Consider the following 20,829-nt stretch of genomic DNA (forward strand, 5'->3'; position numbering starts at 1 on the left):
TATATGGAACCAGAAAAGACCTCGAATAGCCAAAGCAATATTGAAAAAGAAAGCCAAAGTTGGTGGCATCACAATTCCGGACTTCAAGCTCTATTACAAAGCTGTCATCATCAAGACAGCATGATACTGGCACAAAAACAGACACATAGATCAATGGAACAGAATAGAGAGCCCAGAAATAGACCCTCAACTCTATGGTCAACTCATCTTCGACAAAGCAGGAAAGAATGTCCAATGGAAAAAAGACAGCCTCTTCAATAAATGGTGTTGGGAAAATTGGACAGCCACATGCAGAAAAATGAAATTGGATCATTTCCTTACACCACACACGAAAATAGACTCAAAATGGATGAAGGATCTCAATGTGAGAAAGGAATCCATCCAAATCCTTGAGGAGAACACAGGCAGCAACCTCTTCGACCTCAGCCGCAGCAATATCTTCCTAGGAACATCGCCAAAGGCAAGGGAACCAAGGGCAAAAATGAACTATTGGGATTTTATCAAGATCAAAAGCTTTTGCACAGCAAAGGAAACAGTTAACAAAACCAAAAGACAACTGACAGAATGGGAGAAGATATTTGCAAATGACATATCGGATAAAGGGCTAGTGTCCAAAATCTATAAAGAACTTAGCAAACTCAACACCCAAAGAACAAATAATCCAATCAAGAAATGGGCAGAGGACATGAACAGACATTTCTGCAAAGAAGACATCCAGATGGCCAACAGACACATGAAAAAGTGCTCCATATCACTTGGCATCAGGGAAATACAAATCAAAACCACAATGAGATACCACCTCACACCAGTCAGAATGGCTAAAATTAACAAGTCAGGAAATGACAGATGCTGGCGAGGATGGGGAGAAAGGGGAACCCTCCTACAGTGTTGGTGGGAATGCAAGCTGGTGCAACCACTCTGGAAAACAGCATGGAGATTCCTCAAAATGTTGAAAATAGAACTACCCTATGACCCATCAATTGCACTGCTGGGTATTTACCCTAAAGATACAAACGTAGTGATCCGAAGGGGCACGTGCACCCGAATGTTTATAGCAGCAATGTCTACAATAGCCAAACTATGGAAAGAACCTAGATGTCCATCAACAGACGAATGGATAAAGAAGATGTGGTATATATACACAATGGAATACTATGCAGCCATCAAAAGAAATGAAATCTTGCCATTTGCGACGACGTGGATGGAACTAGAGGGTATCATGCTTAGCGAAATAAGTCAATCGGAGAAAGACAACTATCATATGATCTCCCTGATATGAGGGAGAGGAGATGCAACATGTGGGGTTAAGGGGGTAAGAGAAGAGTAAATGAAACAAGATGGGATTGGGAGGGAGACAAACCATAAGTGACTCTTAATCTCACAAAACAAACTGAGGGTTAATGGGGGGAGGGGAGTTGGGGGGGTGGGATTATGGACATTAGGGAGGGTGTGTGCTATGGTGAGTGCTGTGAAGTGTGTAAACCTGGCGATTCACAGACCTGTACCCCTGGGGATAAAAATATATTATATGTTTATAAAAAATAAAATTTAATTAAAAAAATTAAAAAAAAAAGATTTACTTTATTTATTTATTTATTTATTTATTTATTTTGAGAGTGAGAAAGAGAGAGTGCAGGGGAAGGGGCAGAGGGGGAGGGAGAAACAGAAAAGCAGACTCCGCACTGAGGGGACTGGTTTCCCACAACCCTGAGATCACCACCTGAACTGAAACCAAGTGTGTGAGCCCAACTAAATGAGCTGCCCAAGTGCCCCAGAATGGCATGCTATTTACTAAAGATAAACCTATGCTTACACATCATCATTCAAAATATAGTTTACATTAGGGTTTATATGTGTCATACATTGTATGAGTTCTAAACAAATGTATGATGACATACACCCATTATTATAATATAATATTTTCACTGCCTAAAAATAAATACTTGATTTTCACTTGTTTATTGATCTTCTTTGTTTGTTTTGCTTTGTTTTTGTTTATTGATCATTGATCCAATTGGTTGTGGCCAGTATGGTTGAGCTTCTTTAATTAAATACTCCTGATTCGGCTCAAGACAAGATGGTGGATAAGGAGGACACCCTGTTTCAACCAGTCCCCTAAAGTGAGCTAATTATCTACTAGAACACTCTGAACACACAAGAAATCAGCCTGAGATACAGGATTATATACTTCTGGATCTTTATGGGGGCAGAAGACACCAGTGGATAGGTAAAGCAGAATGGGAACACTCGGACTGATATCAGAGGATAAACAAAAGGGGGAGGGAGCCATCAAAAGTGACCCATTGGAAAGTAATACCAGAATATGAGAGTGCCCTGTGATTGAGGACCAGCATTAACTTGGAGTCTGGTTAAAAGCATTCAAAAAGAGCAAAAGATCCTAAGGGGAAACTGATGGAATCTGAAGGTCATGGGCATGGGCCTAAGCCCACAGACCCAGGACAGACACCACCAGTGACACCTGTGCCAAAGAGATTGTGGTGAAGCCTCATTCTCTCACCACCAGGCTTTCTGAGGCCCTGAGCCCCTGGCTTTCTGCTGCTTGCACCAGAGCTGAGCTAGGTGCACTTCCTGCTGGTGCATGTGAGAGAATCTGGTGTGGATGCCAGTCAGCACTCTCTAGAACCACAACCTTTTGCACTCTACATGGGCACTGTGCACTCAGGGCCTGAATGACACTCTCCACCCTCCCCTGGGAGAGCTCTGTGCAGGTGCTAGCCAGTGGTATCTATGACCCACACAGAGTCTGAATACTCCCAGCCCAAGCTTGAAAATCTCAGCATGCTATTTCTGATTGGGATCTCCTGGGCAGTCTGGATACCAGACAGCAGTCCCAGCAAAGGCAGATACTGAAAGCAGGCTCCCTGGACCAATATCGCTCATGGTTTTAGTGAAAGAAGGGTGCAGAGACAGCGACCCCTGAGATGGTGGCTGGGGAACGTGCACTGTCTATGGGAGGTTGCAAGGCTCACGGCGTTTGCAGAGGGGGAGTCTATGTATTCTGGACCACCCAGAGGGGAGCAGGCTGAGGCTTCTCTCTGACAGGAGGTCTGAGTGCAGTTTGCTTTCTACTAAACCTCCAAAAAGCCACAAAAAGCTATCAAAGAACAAAAACCCCAAAGAACAAAAGCCTAACCACTTGATAGGGAGTAAGAGGACTCAACCCAAGAAAGACTGACTGAAAAAACAACATGACAGGCCCCTCCACCAGAAAACCAGACAAAAGAATGAGAGGACAACTACCACAGGCTCTCCATAAAACTGTAAAACCCCAATATCAGAGGAAAATAAGATATTAAGCTACCAGTATAGCTCTAAAACCTGCATATTTCATATATATAACTTTTATTTTTAATTCTTTCTCATAATTCTTATTTTTTAAACATATTTATCATTCCAATGAGAAGTTCAATATAAAAAATTCCAAAATAACCTCTTAACTTGATTTTTTTCATACATATGCCTGTGCTTTTCTTTTGAATTTCTATTTTTTTAATATACATATAGATATAAGCTTCAAGGTAATCCTCTTTCCTTAATAAATACTATGCCTATGTATAAACCAGTTTTGATCTCCTTTTATGTCTGGAAAGTTGAGTCTTTTAACAAAGACATCAAGATACAGTCAGGAAGAATAAAAATAACCTTCCTCACCCACATTGAGGATTTATAACCACCCTCCCATGTTTTTCCTCTGTTAGTGTTTCTGTATATTTGTTTTTGTTCTGGTACTATATAACTCTTATACTTGGGTTCATTTTGGCCAGGTTCTTTTTTTTTTTTTTTTTCTTTGTAATTTACTTTTGTCAGTCTTTTGTTTGTATACCTTATAAATCTTACTGTTGGGACTCATTCTGACTGGCTCTTCTCTTCTCTCCCTCTCTCTCTCTCTCTTGTTCTCTCTCTCTCTCTTTCTCTTTTTGTTTTTTCCTTTTTTCTTTCTTTTTGGTGGAGACTTATGACTGCCCTGAAGCATTCCTGGGTGCAATTTACCTGGATCGTAGTTGATATATTCAGCTATAGATCCCTTCAAACACCTCTCACCAAAATGACTAGGAGTAGGGACATCCAACAAAGGAAAAATTCAGAGACTGTACCCTCTTTATCAGAACTATTTCATGTGGACTTAAATAGTATGTCAGAAAGGGAATTCAGGGTAACAATTATCCAGACAATGGCTAGGTTGGAGAAAACAATTAATGACAACATAGAATCTCTAAGGGCAGAAGTGAAAGCCACCCAGGAAGAAGTTCAAAATGCTATCAGTGAGATCCAATCTTACCTAAATACTCTAATAGCTAGGGTAACCAAGGCAGAGATAGAATTAGTGATCTAGAGGACAAACTGATAGAGAAAAAGGATCAGGAGGAGGCCTGGAACAAAGAGTTTAGAAGCCATAAAAACAGAATTAGAGAAATGAAATGTTCCAAGGTCAGAATTATTGGGATCCCTGACAGGGAGGAGAAAAAAAGAGGACTAGAAGATAGAGTTGAACAAATTCTCCATGAAAATTTTCCCAGTTGGGAAATGGAACCAGCGTTTGTGTCCTAGATGAAAAAAGATTACCCCCCCAATATCATAGAATCTAGAAAGACTGTGAGACACCCGAAGGTAAAACTGATGAGTCATAATTTAAGACAGGAGCTTCTGAAGGAAGCTGAGGGAAGAGACTCCTTATGTACAGAGGAAGGTCCATCAGAATAACTTCAGACCTGTCCACAAGAACCTGGCAAGACAGAAAGGGCTGGCAAAACATGTTCAGGGTGCTAAATGAGAAGAACATGAAGCCAAAAATACTTTACCAAGCAAGGCTGACATTCAAAAGGGATGGAGAGATAAAGAGCTTCCAAGACCAGCAAGGTTTAAAAAGTATGGGACCACCAAGCTGGCACTACAAGAAATATTAGGGGGGTTCTATAAAAGAAGAAATAACCCAAGAGTGTTATACAACAGAAATTTACGGAGATAATCTATAGAAATGAGGACTTCACAGGCAACATGATGCCAATAAAAATGTATCTTTCAAAAATCACTCTCAATGTGAATGGCCTAAATGCTCCCATAAAATGGCACAGGAGTACAGACTGGTTGAAATGATAGGACCTGTCCATATGTTGTGTACAAGACCCACTTTGAACCTGAGGGTACATCCAGACTAAAAGTGGAGGGATGGAGAAGCATCTTTCATGCCAATGGGCCTCAAAGGAAAGCTGGGGTAAGGATTCTCATATCAGATAAATTAGATTTTAAATTAAAGACTGACATCAGAGATACAGAAGGACACTACATCGTTCTTGAAGGGTCAATCCACCAAGAAGATATAACAATTGTAAACATTTATGACCCCAATACAGTAGCAGCCAACTACATAAGACAACTGTTACTCAAGATAAAGAGTCATATTGATATGAATACATTAATAGTTGGGGATCTTAACATTCCAGTCTCAGTAATAGACAGATCATCCAAGAAGAAAATCAATAAACAAGAGCATTGAATGAGACATTGGACCAGATTGACCTCATAGGTATATACAGAAGATTTCACTCTAAAACAACAGAATACTCATTCTTCTCAAGTGCATATGGAACTTCCTCCTGAATAGACCACATACTGGTTGACAAATCAGGTCTCAACTGATACCAAAGAATGAGAGTGTTCCCTGGATATTCTCCGACTACAATGTTTTGAAACTGGAACTCAACCACAAGAAAAAGTTTGGAAGGAATTCAAACAATTATAAGCTAAAGACCACCTTGCTTAAAAAAGGTTAGATAAAAAAAATGTTTAGATCAACCACAAAATCAAAGAACTTAAACAATTTATGGAAACCAATAAGAATGAAAATAATCTGGTCCAAAACCTATGGGATATGGCAAAGGTGGTCTTAAAGGGAAACTACATAGCCATCCAAGCCTCCCTCAAGAAAATTGAAAAATATGGAACACATCAGCTCTCTTTGCACTTTAAAGAACTGGAGAACAAACAACACATTAAGCCAAATCCACACACAAGAAGGGAAATAATCAAGATTAAAGTAGAGATCAATGAGATAGAATCTAGAGATACATTAGAACACATCAACAAAGCTAGAAGCTTTTTTTTTTTTTTAAAGAATCAATAGGATCTATAAACCATTGGCCAAACTAATCCAAAAGAAAAGAGAGAGGACCCAAAATAATAAAATTATAAGTGATCATGACTAACACCAAGTCATCAAAAATTATTATCAAAGTTACATGACAATAAGTTCAGCAACCTAGATGAAATGGATACATTCCTGGAAATCTATAAACTTCCAAAACTGAACCAGAAAGAAATTGGCCACCTGAATGGACCAATATCAGTAACAAGATTGAAGCACTGATCAAAAACCTCCCAAAAAAACAAGAGGCCAGGACCTGATGGATTCCCTGGAGAATTCACCCAAAGATTCAATGAAGAAATAATACCTATTCTCCTGACGCTGTTTCAAAAAATAGAAACAGAAAGAAAACTTCCAGACTCTTTCTATAAAGCCACCATTACCTTGATCCCCAAACCACACAAATACCCCATCAAAAACGAGAATTTCAGACCAATATCTCTGATGAATATGGATGCTAAAATTCTCAACAAGATCCTAGCTAATAGGATCCAACAGTACATAAAAAGATTATCCAACATGACCAAGTGGGATTTATCCTTGGGATGCAAGGGTGGTTCCACATTTGCAAATCAATCAATGTGATAGAATAAATCAATAAGAGAAGAAGGAAACACCAACTGGTCTTCCCAATTGATGCAGAAAAAAACATTTGACAAGATACAGTATCCATTTCTGATTAAAATGCTTCAAAGTATAGGGATAGAGGGAACATTCCTTCCTCAACTTCATAAAATCTATATATGAGAAATCCACAGTGAATATCATCCTCAATGGGGAAAAGCTGACAGCCTTCCCTTTGTGATCAGGAACATGACATGAATGCCCACTCACAACTGTTGTTCAACATAGTACTAGAAGTCCTAGCAACAGCAATCAGACAACACAAAGAAATAAAAGGTATTCAAATTGGGAAAGAAGTCAAATTCTTTCTTTTCAAAGATGACATAATACTTTCTCTGGAAAACTCAAAAGACTCCATCCCCAAACTACTAGGACCATTACAGCAATTCAGTAATGTGGCAGGATACAAAATCAATGTACAGAAATCAGTTGCTTTCTATATACTAACAATGAAAATACAGAAAGGGAAATTAGAGAATTGATTCCATTTACTATAGCACCAAGAACCATAAGATACCTGGGAATAAACCTAACCAAAGAGGTAAAGGATCTGTACTCAAGGAATTACAGAGCACTCCTGAAAGAAATGAAGAAGACACAAAAAGATGGAAGACCATTCCATGCTCATGGATCGGAAGAATAAACATTGTTAAAATGTCTATACTGCTAGAGCAATCTATACTTTCAATGACATCCCGATCAAAATTCCACCCGCATTTTTCAAAGAGGTGGAACAAACAATCCTAAAATTGGTATGGAATCAGAAGAGACCCCAAATTGCTAAAGTAATGTTGAAAAAGAAAAAGAAAGCTGGGAGCATCACGTTACCTGATTTCAAGCTTTACTACAAAGCTGTGATCACCAAGACAACATGGTTCTGGCACAAAAACAGACACATAGACCGGTGGAACAGAGTAGAGAGCCCACATATGGACCCTCAACTCTATGGTCAAATAATCTTTGACTAAGCAGGAAAAAATATACGGTGTAAAAAATACAGTCTCTTCAATAAATGGAGCTGGGAAAATTGTTCAGCTATGTGTAGAAGAATGAAACTCAACCATTCTCTTACACCATACACAAAGATAAGCTCTAAATAAATAAAAGGCTTCAACATGAGGCAGGAATCTATCAAAATCCTAGAGAACATAGGTAGTAACCTCTTCAACATTGGCCACAGCAACTTCTTTCAAGATATGTCTCCGAAGGCAAAGGAAATAAAAGTTTATTTTCATAAACTTTTGTGACTTCATCAAGATCAAAACCTTCTGCACAGTCAAGGAAACAGTCAACAAATCAAAGCAGCAACCCACAGAATGGGAGAAGATATATGCAAATGACACTACAGACAAATGACTGATATCCAAGATCTCTAAAGAACTCCTCAAACTCAAGAAACACAAAACAGATAATCACATCAAAAAAAAAAAAAAATAGGCAGAAGACATGAACAAATGCTTCTCCAAAGAAGACATACAAATGGCTAACGGACACATGAAAAAATTTTTCATCATCATTAGCTCTCAGGGAGATTCAAATCAAAACCACATTGAGACACCACCTTACACCAGTTAGAATGGCCAAAATTAACAAGACAGTAAACAGGATGCTTTGGAGAAGATGTGGAGAAAGGAGAACCCTCTTACGCTGTTGATGGGAATGCACATTGGTGCAGCCACTTTGAAAAACAGTGTGGAGATCCCTTTAGAAATTAAAAATAGAGATACCCAATGATCCTGCAATTGCACTACAGGGTATTTACCCAAAAGATACTGATGTAGTGAAAAGAAGGGCCTTCTGTACCACAATGTTCATAGCAGCAATGGCCACAGTTGCCAAACTGTGGAAAGAACCATGATACCCTTCAATGGGCAAATGGATAAAGAAGATATGGTCCATATATACAATGGAGTATTATGCCTCCATCAGAAAGGATGAATACCCCACATTTTTATCAACATGGATGGGACTGGAGGAGTTTATGCTGAGTGGAATAAGTCAAGCAGAGTCAATTATCATATGGTTTCACTTACTTGTGGAGCATAAGGAATAACGGAGGACATTGGGAGATGGAGAGGAGAAGTGAGTTGGGGGAAATTGGAGTGGGAGACAAACCATGAGAGACTGTGAACTCTGAGAAATAAACCGAGGGTTTTGGAGGGCAGGGGGAGGGGGTTGGGTGAGCATGGTGATGGGTGTAATGGAGCACACGTTTTGAATGGAGCACTGGGTGTGGTCCATAAACAATTAATTTTAGAACACTGAAATGAAATAAAATAAAATGAAAAAAAAAACACTTAAAAGAATAAATACTCCTGATTCATGCTGGTCCTACTATTTTATTTTATTTTTATTTTGTTTCATTTTATTTTATTTTATTGTATATATTTTTTTAATTTGTCAGAGAGAGAGAAAAAAATAGAGAGCAAGCACAAGAAGGGTGTGTGGCAGGCAAAATGAGAAGCAGGCTTCCCGCTGAGCAAGGAGCCCAATGTAGGACTTGATTACAGGACCCTGGGATCATGACCTGATGTGAAAGCAGATACTTAACCTACTGAACCACTCAAGTGTCCCTGGTTCAACCTTTGGTATAAAAAATCATTTAGAGTTCAGAGGACATCAGAGATACGGCAGGCACCTGTAGTGCTTCATGGACTTTTCTTCTGTGTATTTATAGGGAGATGCATTTGTTTCCCCCTGTGATACGAATACATCAGCTTCTAACAAGAAATTAATTTTAAGTGGGGTATAAAAAGTCATCCCTAATATTCAAAGTCATAAAAAATTGAGGAAAGAAACAAACAAGAACAAGAAATCATAACTTCCTTTGTGCCCTAAGAAGGAGGTAAAATTGGAAGATGGTTTTAAAACAGAAATTTCAAGTCTATGAGAGTGTTTTCAGATAAATTATTTAAAGCTATATAAGTTAACTTAAACAAAATATATGACTTCACTATTAATGAATTATTAGGTTTTCCATATAATTATGGCTTATGTATTTTGATAAGGATTCACACTGAATGTACACAGTTCTAGGAATTTCAGGAAAACAAATTATTGCAAAATAAGTAAAAATAAAAAGAAGATTCATTCACTTATTTAATGACATTTATTGAGTACCTTTTATAAACCTGGCGCTGTTCTAGGTACTATTGATGTGGTGGTGAACAAAGAATATTTCCATTTTAAGATTATATTCCAAAAAGAAGGACCAGAAATAAACACAGAAAGTGATAAAACTAGATCATAAAAATCACTGAGTGCTGTTTCCCCAAAAAAGAATAACAAAACAACCTTTTGATAAAGTTGGCTTTATTTCTTACCATGCATAAGACTATTACTACCTAGCAGATTCTGGTAGCTCTCAGAGGACAAAGAAAAAAATCATTGCTTTTTGTTCTAAGGTTTTATTAATTTATTTTTCAGAGAGAAAGCACAAGCAGTGAGAGCTATAGGCAGAGCAGGCAGAGGGGGAAGGAGGATCCCCACATAGCAAGGAGACCAATGTGGGATTTGATCCCAGGACCCTGGGATCATGACCGAAGCTGAAGGCAGATGCTCAACTGACCTAGCCACCCAGCAGTCCAATAATTTGTTTGTTTGTTTATTTGTTTGTTGTTCTTTTGAGGGCCACCTTAAAGTTAGTCTTTCATTGTAAGAACTTACTAAGGCCTGATTATAGTTTATTATATAACATTTTAAAGAATTGGTGGACAGAGAAATGAGAGAGTTTGAGCAAGAATTTTAAGTGAGATTCAGAAGGAAATGGTCATTTGGCACTGCCTATTTAAAATTGAGTATTTGAATTTCCATTCACTTATTTACTTGTTTGTTTATTTATTAAAGTTTTTATCTTAATTTGTTAGTTAACATCAGTTTTATACTAGTTTTAGGTGTACAACATACTAATTCAACACTTCCATGCATCAACCTGTGTTCATCATGACGTGTACTCCTTAATCTCCATCACCTATTTTACTCATCCCCCCTCAACTCCCCTCTCATAACCATCAGTTTGTTCTCTATAATTAATAATATGTTTCTTGATTTCTCTCTCTCTCTCTCTCTATTCTCTCTCTCTCATTTTTCCCATTTGTTTTGTTTCTAAAGTTCCTCATATGGGGGAAATCATATGGTATTATCTTTCTCTGACTTATTTCACCAAGCGTTATACTCTAGCTTCATCCATGTTGTTGCAAATGGTGATATTTCATTTTTTTAAGATTTTATTTATTTATTTGACAGAGAGAGAGAGATCACAAGTAGGCAGAGAGACAGGCAGAGGCAGAGGGGAAAGCAGCCTCCTTGCTGAGCAGAGAGCCTGATGTGGACCTCAATCCCAGGGCCCTGAGACCAAGACCTGAGCTGAAGGCAGATGCTTAATCCACTGAGCCACCCAGGTGCCCCAGAGATTTCATTTTTTTGTGGCTGAGTAATGTTGCATTGCATATATATACACCCTCTCTTTATCCATTCATCAACTGATGGTCACTTGGGCTGCTTCCATATCTTAGCTATTGTAAAAATTGCTGAGATAAATGTAAGTGCGTATGTATCCTCTTCAATTACTGTTCTTGTATTCTTTGGGCAAATATCCAGTAATGTGATTACTAGATCATAAAGTAGATCTACTTTTAACATTTTAGGAACATCCATATTGTTTTCCACAGTGGCTGAACCAGTTGGCATTCCCACAACAGCTCAAGAGGGTTCCTTTTTCTCCACATCCTCACCAACACCTGTTGTTTCTCTATTGTTGATTTTAGACATTGTGACAGGTGTGAGGTGATAGCTCATTGTGGTTTTCATTTGCATTTCCCTGATGAGTGATATCGAGCATCTTTTCTTGTGTCTGTTGGCCACCATATGTCTTCTTTGGATTAATGCCTGTTCATATATTCTGCCCATTTTTAATTAGGTTATTTTTTCGTGTGTTGAATTGTATAAATTCTTTATATATTTTGGATATTGAACCTTTATCAGATATTTCATTTACAAATATCTTCTCCCTTTCTATAGGCCTTTCAGTTTTGTTGGTTGTTTCCTTCATTGTGCAGAAGCTTTTTATTTTGATGTACTCTCAATAGTTTATTATTTTTTGTTCCCCTTGCCTCCAGAGACATAGCTATGAAGAATTGCTACAGCTGATACCAAAGAAGTTACTGCCTGTGTTCTATTTTAGGATTTGTATGGTTTCAGATCTCACATTTAGGTCTTTAATCCATTTTGAATTTACTTGTGTATAATATAAGGAAATGGTCCAGTTTCATTCTTTTGCATCTTGCCTCCCAGTATTCCCAACACCATTTGTTGAAGAGATTGCTCCCCACAACCCCACACTGGATATTCTTTCTTGCTTTGTCAGACATTAATTGACCATGTATCTGTGGGTTTATTTCTGGGTTTCTGTTCTTTTCTATTCATCTATGCATCTATTTTTGTACCAGTACCATAGTGTTTTGATTACTACAGCTTTGTAAAATAATTTGAAGTCTGGAATTGTGATGTTTCCAGCTTTGCTCTTCTTGTTCAAGGTTGCTTTGGCTACTCTGGATCTTTTGGATTCCACACAAATTTCTTGATCCTTGTTCTAGTTCTGTGAAAAATGCTGCTGGTATTTTGATAAGGATTGCATTAAATCTGTAGTTTGCTTTGGATGACATAGACATTTTAACAATATTTTATTCTCCAATCCATGTTCTTGGAATGTCTTTCCATTTCTTTGTGTCATCTTTAATTTCTTTTGTCAGTGTTTTGTAGTTTTCAGATTACAGGTCTTTCACCTCTTTGGTTAGGTTTATTCCTAGATGTCTTATTATTTTGGATGCAATTATAAATGGGATTTTTTCTATATTTCTCTTGCTACTGCTTAATTATTATTATATAGAAATCAACAGATTTCTGTATATCAATTGTGTATCCTTCACTGAAATTAACAATTCTAGCATTTTGGTGGAGTATTTAGAGTTTTTTGTTTGTTTGTTTGTTTTGTATAAAGTATCATGTCATCTGCAAATAGTGAAAGATTTATTTCTTCCTTACCAATTTGGAGGTCTTTTATATATTTTTGTTGTCTGCTTGCTGTGATTAGGACTTTCAGTACTATCTTGAATAAAAGTGGTGAGAATGGACATTCTCATTTTGTTCCTGACCTTAGGGGAAAAGCTCTCATTTTTTTTCCCCATTAAGGGTAATGTTGGCTGTGGATTTTTCATATTTGGTCTTTATCATAGTAAGTGTGTTCCTGCTATAAACCCAACTTTGTTGAGGGTTTTTATTTCTGAATCAATGTTGTACTTTACCAAATGCTTTTTCTACATTTATTGAAATGATCATATGGTTCTTATCTCTTCTCTTAATGATGTGCTATATCCTACTGATTGATTTGTTAATATTGAACCATCCTTATAGTCCAGGAATAAATCCCACTTGATCATAGTGGATAATTTTTTTAATGTATTGTTATAGTTGGTGTGCTAGTTTTCTTTTCTTTTTTCTTTTTTTAAAAGATTTTATTTATTAATTTGAGAAATAGTGAGAGAGAGAGTGAGAATACAAGTAGGGGTGAGGAGTTGAGGGAGAAGCAGACTCCCCTGCTGACCCTGGGATCATGACCTGAGCTGAATGCTTAACCAACCTTAACCAAATGAGCAACTGAGGTGCTAGTATTTTCTTGAGAATTTTTACATTTATATTCATCAGGGATATATTGGATTATAATTATTTTTTGAGAGAAAGACTTTATTTGGTTTGGATTTCAGAGTAATGCTGGCCTCACAGAATTGATTTGGAACTTTTCTTTCCTTTTCTATTTTTTTCAATAGTTTGAGAATAATAGGGATTAACTCTTCTTCACATGTTTTATAGAATTTGCCTGTAAAGTCATCTGACCTTGGACTTTTGTTTGTTGGGAGTTTTTGATTACTGATTCAATTTTGTTTGCTGGTTATCTATCTGTTCAATTTTTTTTTTTTTAATTTATCCCTCTTTCAGTATTGGTAGTTTATATGTTCCTGGGAATTTATCCATTTCCTCCTGATTATTCAATTTGTTGGCATATAGTTTTTCATAATATTCTCTTATGATATTTGCTTTTCTATGGCATTGCTTTTTATTTCTTATCTCTTCACTTGTGATTTTATTTATATGAGTCTCTCTCTCTCTCTCTCTCTCTCTCATTTTTGTTTGTTTTTTGTTTTGTTTTGTTTTTATAGGTCTGGCTAGAGGCTTATCAATTTTACTGATTTTTTCAAATAAGTAGTTCCTGGTGTCTTTGATCTGTTTGATTTTTTTTTTTTTTTTTTTAGTTTCTATATCCTTTGTTTTTCTTATCTATTCTTTATTATTCCTTCCTTCTATGGCTTTTAGGGATTTTATTGTTATTGTTCTTTCTAACTCCTTTAGGTACAAGTTTGGTTGTTCATTTGACATTTTTCTTGCTTTTTGAGGTAGGCCTCTCTTAGAAGTCTCTCTTAGAACTGCTTTTGCTGCATTCCAGTGGTTTTGGACTGTTGCCTTTTTATTTACCTTTGTTTCCATGTACATTTTTATTTCTTCTTGTATTTCCTGGTCCACCTGAATTTCATTTTAATTGGATTTTTGGGAAGTAGGTGAACTAAACTATAAAGTTATTGTTTTGTTTTGTTTTGTTTTTTTCTTTCTTCTTCCCAAGTAAGTCTCCTGGAATAGTGAGGTCAGGTTAATACAGAAATTAGAAAAGTAAAGTCATATAATGTAGATAGTAAGTTGTGTGGGTATAGAAGACATGTTGTTTGCATAATAAATGTTGTCAAGAAAAATAAATTTGAAAAGAGATAGATAGTGGACTCCTTTATATAAGTTTTTCAGGGAAAGGCTCTCTGTGAGGTGATATTTGGTCAGGAAAGTTATTGAAGTGTCATCATGAGTCATGTCAATATTAAAAAGTCTCAAAGTGTGACAGACCAGAGTGGTCAAATGTGTGAACTCTCACTAATCAACAATAAGAAAGGAAACTTGCATTACATTGTAAGTTAAAGGTGAAACTAGACAAGTTATCACTATCAAGGAAGTGACACTGAGTATCACTCTAGCTCAAACTTTTTATTTTATTGAGGTTGGCACTGGGTAACTTTGATCTAGTATGTTTTAGGCATAATGTATAGCAAATAGACATAATGTTTAGCAAATGCATCTCAGGATGCATTTATATGTTTAGGAAATAAGAACATTCTGGTCAGAACAGAAAAAAGAGTAGAGGGAAAAGAAGGTAAGTCTTCCTTTCAAGAATTATTATGGCTAACTTATGGTAGACAAAAATGAAAACAGGGTGATTAATTTAGGATACTGGAAGAAATGGCAATGAATTGACTAAGTAGTAATATTATCTATCGATATGATGAGAACTGGTTGCTAAAAAAATAGTTGAAATCAAATGTTTTTGTTTTTGCCTGAACAATTGGATGAATGCCATTACAATTTTATGAGATGGAGGCCTCTTGTCTAGGAGGTACAACTGAAGAAACAGGGAATCAACAGTATACTTTTGAACATGCTCAGTTGAATATTCCTATAAGAAATCCAAGTGGATATGTCAAATAATCAGTTGAATATAATGGTCTGCAATTTAGGTAGAAGAACAGATTTGAAGATTAAAATTTTGGTAAACATCATTTGGATAGTATTTAAAACAGTGGGAGTCAGTAAAGCAGCTTACTGGACGGTAAATGTAATAGTAAAAGAGAACATGACCTAATTCTGAGACTTTCTCTTACTTACAGTCCAGATAATTGAGGAAAATTAAGCAAAGAAGTTTGAAAAGGTATTACCAATGTGAAATAAAAGGAAAATTTGAGAGAATAAGTTATATTTGAGGGCAAGTGAGTAAAAGTGAAGCTTTTAAAAGGGAGTGAGTAGCTAGACCAGATATGAAATAAGATCCAGATGAGTCACTGTAAAAAATAATATGTATGTTGGTTTTTAAAGGAATAAATTTGCTTTCTACTATTTTTTTTCAAAATTATAGTCTCATAAGAAACAATTATACAATGACTTTGTTACTATAAAACTAATTTTCTAGTCCTGTACTTATGTGAATATCACATCACTCGATTGAAAGGAATGAAGGAAATAAACGTATAAATTTTGTAATGGGTTGAGTTGAGGGAGTCTACCGTTAATAAGAAATAACAAAAGCTGAAATGAAAGTTCACAGAAAACTTCAAGTATCCATAACTCTGACAAATGGAGATTAGAATTGGTGCCATATATGGGTGATATAAACCATTATAAATATATATTTTGGAGTACATTGAGTAATTTGTGCTGGAGGATATCAATAAGGAATGTGTTAAATTTGATATCTATGGATTTTGTATTTTTACTCTTAGGAAAGTGCATGTCTACATAAACAACCAATTTAACGATTTCTCTATAATTAAACCTCTAAATAGGATGAATTACAACATATACAGATAAAATATGATTTGTGAATTAACACAGTTTGAGTGCAGAGAAAGTATAAATGTATTCAGAGACTTCATTACTGTCTCCCCAGTGATAAGTTGCTGCTCCAACATCTGAAGAAATTAAGTCTTCAATATCATCTACCAGATGGGTGCTGAAAGAGCTTTCTAACCAATTGACAACAAAATGGCTACATTATATATAAAGTGAGATCATGGGCAATTTTCCACCTGTCATACTGAGAGAGAAGGGTGCAAACTGATTAGTTTATTTTTTGGTTAAAAACAAACCAAAAAACAGAACTTGAGTCAACAATTGAATTAAATAATTATTTTAGTAAATATATACTGCTATCTTCCAAAATTTTTACTATGTTTGTGCTCAGTTACTGGCTTAAAGGTATATAAAATAGGAATCCTTCCTGCTAACTTGCACCTCATAAGCATAGATGAGACCTAGAGATAAGATTAAAATGTTTGATAAGTTAATTATTATTATGTCTGCTTCTCTAGATTGAGTCCATCCTAAAAGCCAGCCACTGGTAGATGTCTTAAATATATTACTACACCGGATCATATAACAATCCTGCATGATAATTATCCTCATTTATAAATGAGAAACTAAGGTTCTGTGAGTTTAATGAGGTCATTTAGCCAAGACATTAAAGTGCTTCAATAAGGTAGAAGTAATGATTTTGTCAAAGCTGCTGAGAATCCAAGTAGAATTAAAGCATATAAATGATTGAATTTAAAATGTATTTGGTAAACTTGAAAAGAAGGTATTTATAAAGTCAAATCATTGCTGAACTTGGTAAGAATGGTGCTTTACAGTACAGATAGTAGTTATTCATGGACTTAAATAGAATGATGTCACAAGAGAATGGGAATTTGATTAGAGAAGACACATGAGTCAGGAAAAATTAGAAACAATTAAACAAACAGTCTGTTTATGGAGACTGCTTATTAAGTGGAACATATAATTGGTCAATTGTTAGAGGTATCTACAGTAAAACATGTTTTATAAGTTTTAGCAAAATTAAGAATGGTTTTGTATTTATGCTAAACTTAACATGTATACAACAGGATAAAAACAATAATGCAAAAGGAGATAGTGCAAGAGTGAGATTTTTGAGTTAACTGTGATATAGTGAAAAAATTAAAAGTTTGAATTCAAGCAGAAAGAGGAAAAGAAAGTCTAAATAGGGATATAGTATACCCAAATGAAGATTTTGTATGAATAACTAGGCCTTTTTTTTTTTTTAATATGTGTCATTGACTGAAAGTAAGATAATAAGGGGATGTTAAAGTTATATTGTTTTACCAGAGTGAGAAAGTTAATCTACTGGAGCAACACAGTATTTTCAGTTCAGAGAGCTCTGTAGAAATCTGTGGCTTTAAACCTGAAACAAAAGTGGTCAGCATAGTTGTGTATTTCTACAGATACATTCATCTGAGTTGGTGTAGATCTTGTTGCTGTATTCTTCAACTTAGAATAAAAATCTTAGTTTAAATAGAGTTATTAGCATGAAGAGGGAAAATGAGGAAAAGCTACTTGCAATGAAATGACTACTGCAGTAGACTATGAAAAACAAGATGTTTAAGGAGTAAAGATAGGCCATAGGAGAACGGTTGATAAAGACTGAAAATCAGCAAGAAGTTGAAGAAATTTTGACATGAGAGTAGTAGAAAATAGCTGGTAAGTTAGGAGATGCTACTGAGAGAGGAAAATGTGTCAAATGGTGTTTTCTGAGTGGTGTACTTGTATTTGGTTGAAAATGTCTGGGAAATGACCAAGGGAAGAATGAGGGGTGGCACTGAGGTGAAGAAAAAAAAATATTCAGATGTGATGAAGTGAAAGGTGCAGAGAAACCAAGATGCTGGCTATTATCTTCATAGATATTGAAATCATGAAGAATATTTCAAACCAACTGGATGTTTTGAGGTTGGAGGGATAAACAGATGTATAAAAGGAAATGATAAAAAGATGAGAGCATACAAAACAACCCATCTTGAGAATATTTTTATGTAATATGGGGGAGAAAAATGAAGTCTCATCTGCAGAAGACTGGACGAATTTATAAGTCTCTTAGGGTTTTTCAATGAGTCATTAGTGCAGAAGGCAGCAGCAGGGACTGAAACTTCAGTGGGTGGATGGATGCAGTAAGTCAGGGTGTCAGTATCTCAAACTAGGGAAAACAACATGTAGGATAAAGCAATGCAGAAGCTCATATTTTAGTCAGAATGGGGTATAAAATAGCACTAATCTGATGCTTTGTTATCAAATTAGTTAGATACCTTCCCTAAAGATGGGCTGCTTAACATGGAGTTGATTTCTAACCTTGGGACACTGATAAGCCCATCTGTGGGACTGAATGGTGTTTCCTGGGACACCAGAGCAATAAAAGGGAAAAAAAAAATTTCTGTTTCCTTACTTTATGCCTTTTTTCTAGAATACCAGTTAATCGCTACTTTAGATAATCCACATTACACTCTTTGGTATATTGATGTTTTGCTCTATTGTAACAATGTTTTTAAAAATAAATATTAAATATGTACTGTTAAAAATATGTACTGTTAACAGTAATACTATATGTAATTATTATGGAGATTGAGTTTCTCCTTTATTAGACTTTTTATTTTATGTTTTTCTAGTAATTTTAACTCTTTTCAAAAGGTAATATAAGTGAAATAGTATTATTCCAGTAGAATAAAATTTTATGAAACAAACTATTTAGTGTATTACAAATACAACTGTCCTCAAAATTTATAATTTATATTTGGGTGAAACATTAGATCACTTAATTAATAATTTTGTTATAGGTAATTTAAAAGTTTGATTTAATATTTACTTAATGAATCAATAAAACGAGACCAGCATTTAAATTATTGATATCTGATTAACAAAAGACAAAGTTTTTTTTTTTTTTTTTGAACTAGTTCAGCATCCAACTATATATTTTTCTCTTGGGAGCATATAACAGAATTATTAATTTTTACTGATAAACAAATGCTGACTTTTTGGTAGTTTACCTTATAATATGTAGATTTTTTAAAATTGAAGTATAATTAACATACACTATTATATTAGTTTCAGGTGTATAACATATTGATTTGAAAATTACATACATTACTCTGTGCTCACTGTGATGAATGTAGTCACTTCACAATGTTATTATAATATTACTGACTGTATTCTCTATGCTGAAATTTTCATCTTCATGACTAATTTATTTTATAACTGAAAATTTGTAGCTCTTATTCCTCTTTATTTCATCAATTCTCCACCCACCTCCCCTCTGGTAACCACTAGTTTGTTCTCCATATTTATTAATCTGTTTTTATTGTTCTCTTGTTTGCTTTTTAATTTGTTCTATTTTTTGAGATCCCACATATAAGTGAAATCAAATAGTATTCATCTTTCTCTTTCTGACTTATTTCACTTAGCATTATACCCTCTAGGTCAATCCATGTTGTAAATAGCAAATACTCATTCTTTTTTATCGCTGAGTAATATTTCATTGTTTATATATACAATATCTTTTTTATCCATTCATTTATTCATGAACACTTGTTTTGCTTCTGTATCTTAGCTATTGTAAATAATGCTGCAATAAACATAGGAACACATATATCTTTTCATATTAGTGTTGTCATTTTCTTTGAGTGAATACCAACAGTGGAATTACTGGACAATGTTGTATTTCTATTTTTAATTTTTTGAGAAACCTCCATACATTTTGACAATGGTCACATTGATTTATATTCCCTCCAACAGTCCACAAAGGTTCCCTTTACTCTATATCCTTACCAATGCTTGTCTTGTCTTTTGGTATTAGCTAATCTAACTGGTGTGAGGTGATTATCTACACCAAAATAAAAAGCATTTGCCCATCAAAAATCACCCACAGAAAAAAGGCAACCTAGTGAATGGTAGAAGATATTTACAAAAGATGTATCTGTTAAGGGGTTGATATCCAAAAATATAAAATTCAAGCAATTCAATTAAAATTTAAAAATTCAATTAAAAAGGGGGGTGCCTGAATAGACATACAGATGGCAAAGAGACACATAAAAAGGTGCTAAACATCACTCATCATCAAGGAAATAATAATTCAAAATAATAAATAATAAATCAAAACCACAATGAGATATCACCTCACACCAGTCAGAATGGTCATTCTTTAATTAAACAGCTTTAGAAAGCTCAAAAATAAAATAATATATATTTTTTTAATTTTAGAATAAAATTTATAAAATTAATTATAAGTACAAAGGTCACAGAAGTGAACTTTATAAAATTGTCTAGATATATTATTACAAGAAAACTTGAAAACATTCATTTATTTAATTAATGTATTAGTCTCTACTGGCCTTATGTTAAGTGTGTTGTATATATTTGTTTTATATATGTTAGATACATTATAGTTAAGGGTTCATCTATGCAATTTTACATTACTAGGCATGCACAAGCTTGAGGTTAAAATTGTACATATTTAAAAAATAAAATGTATGCTTAGTAATGAGATTATTTTGTTGCGTGCCTTAAATAGTCATTTCTGTGCTGAACTCTGTTTGGTAACCTGATAAGGGAACTTCATT

This window comes from Enhydra lutris, unplaced genomic scaffold, assembly GCF_002288905.1.
Source record: "Enhydra lutris kenyoni isolate GAN:26980312 unplaced genomic scaffold, ASM228890v2 scaffoldscaffold37, whole genome shotgun sequence".
NCBI classification, from domain to species: Eukaryota; Metazoa; Chordata; class Mammalia; order Carnivora; family Mustelidae; genus Enhydra; species Enhydra lutris.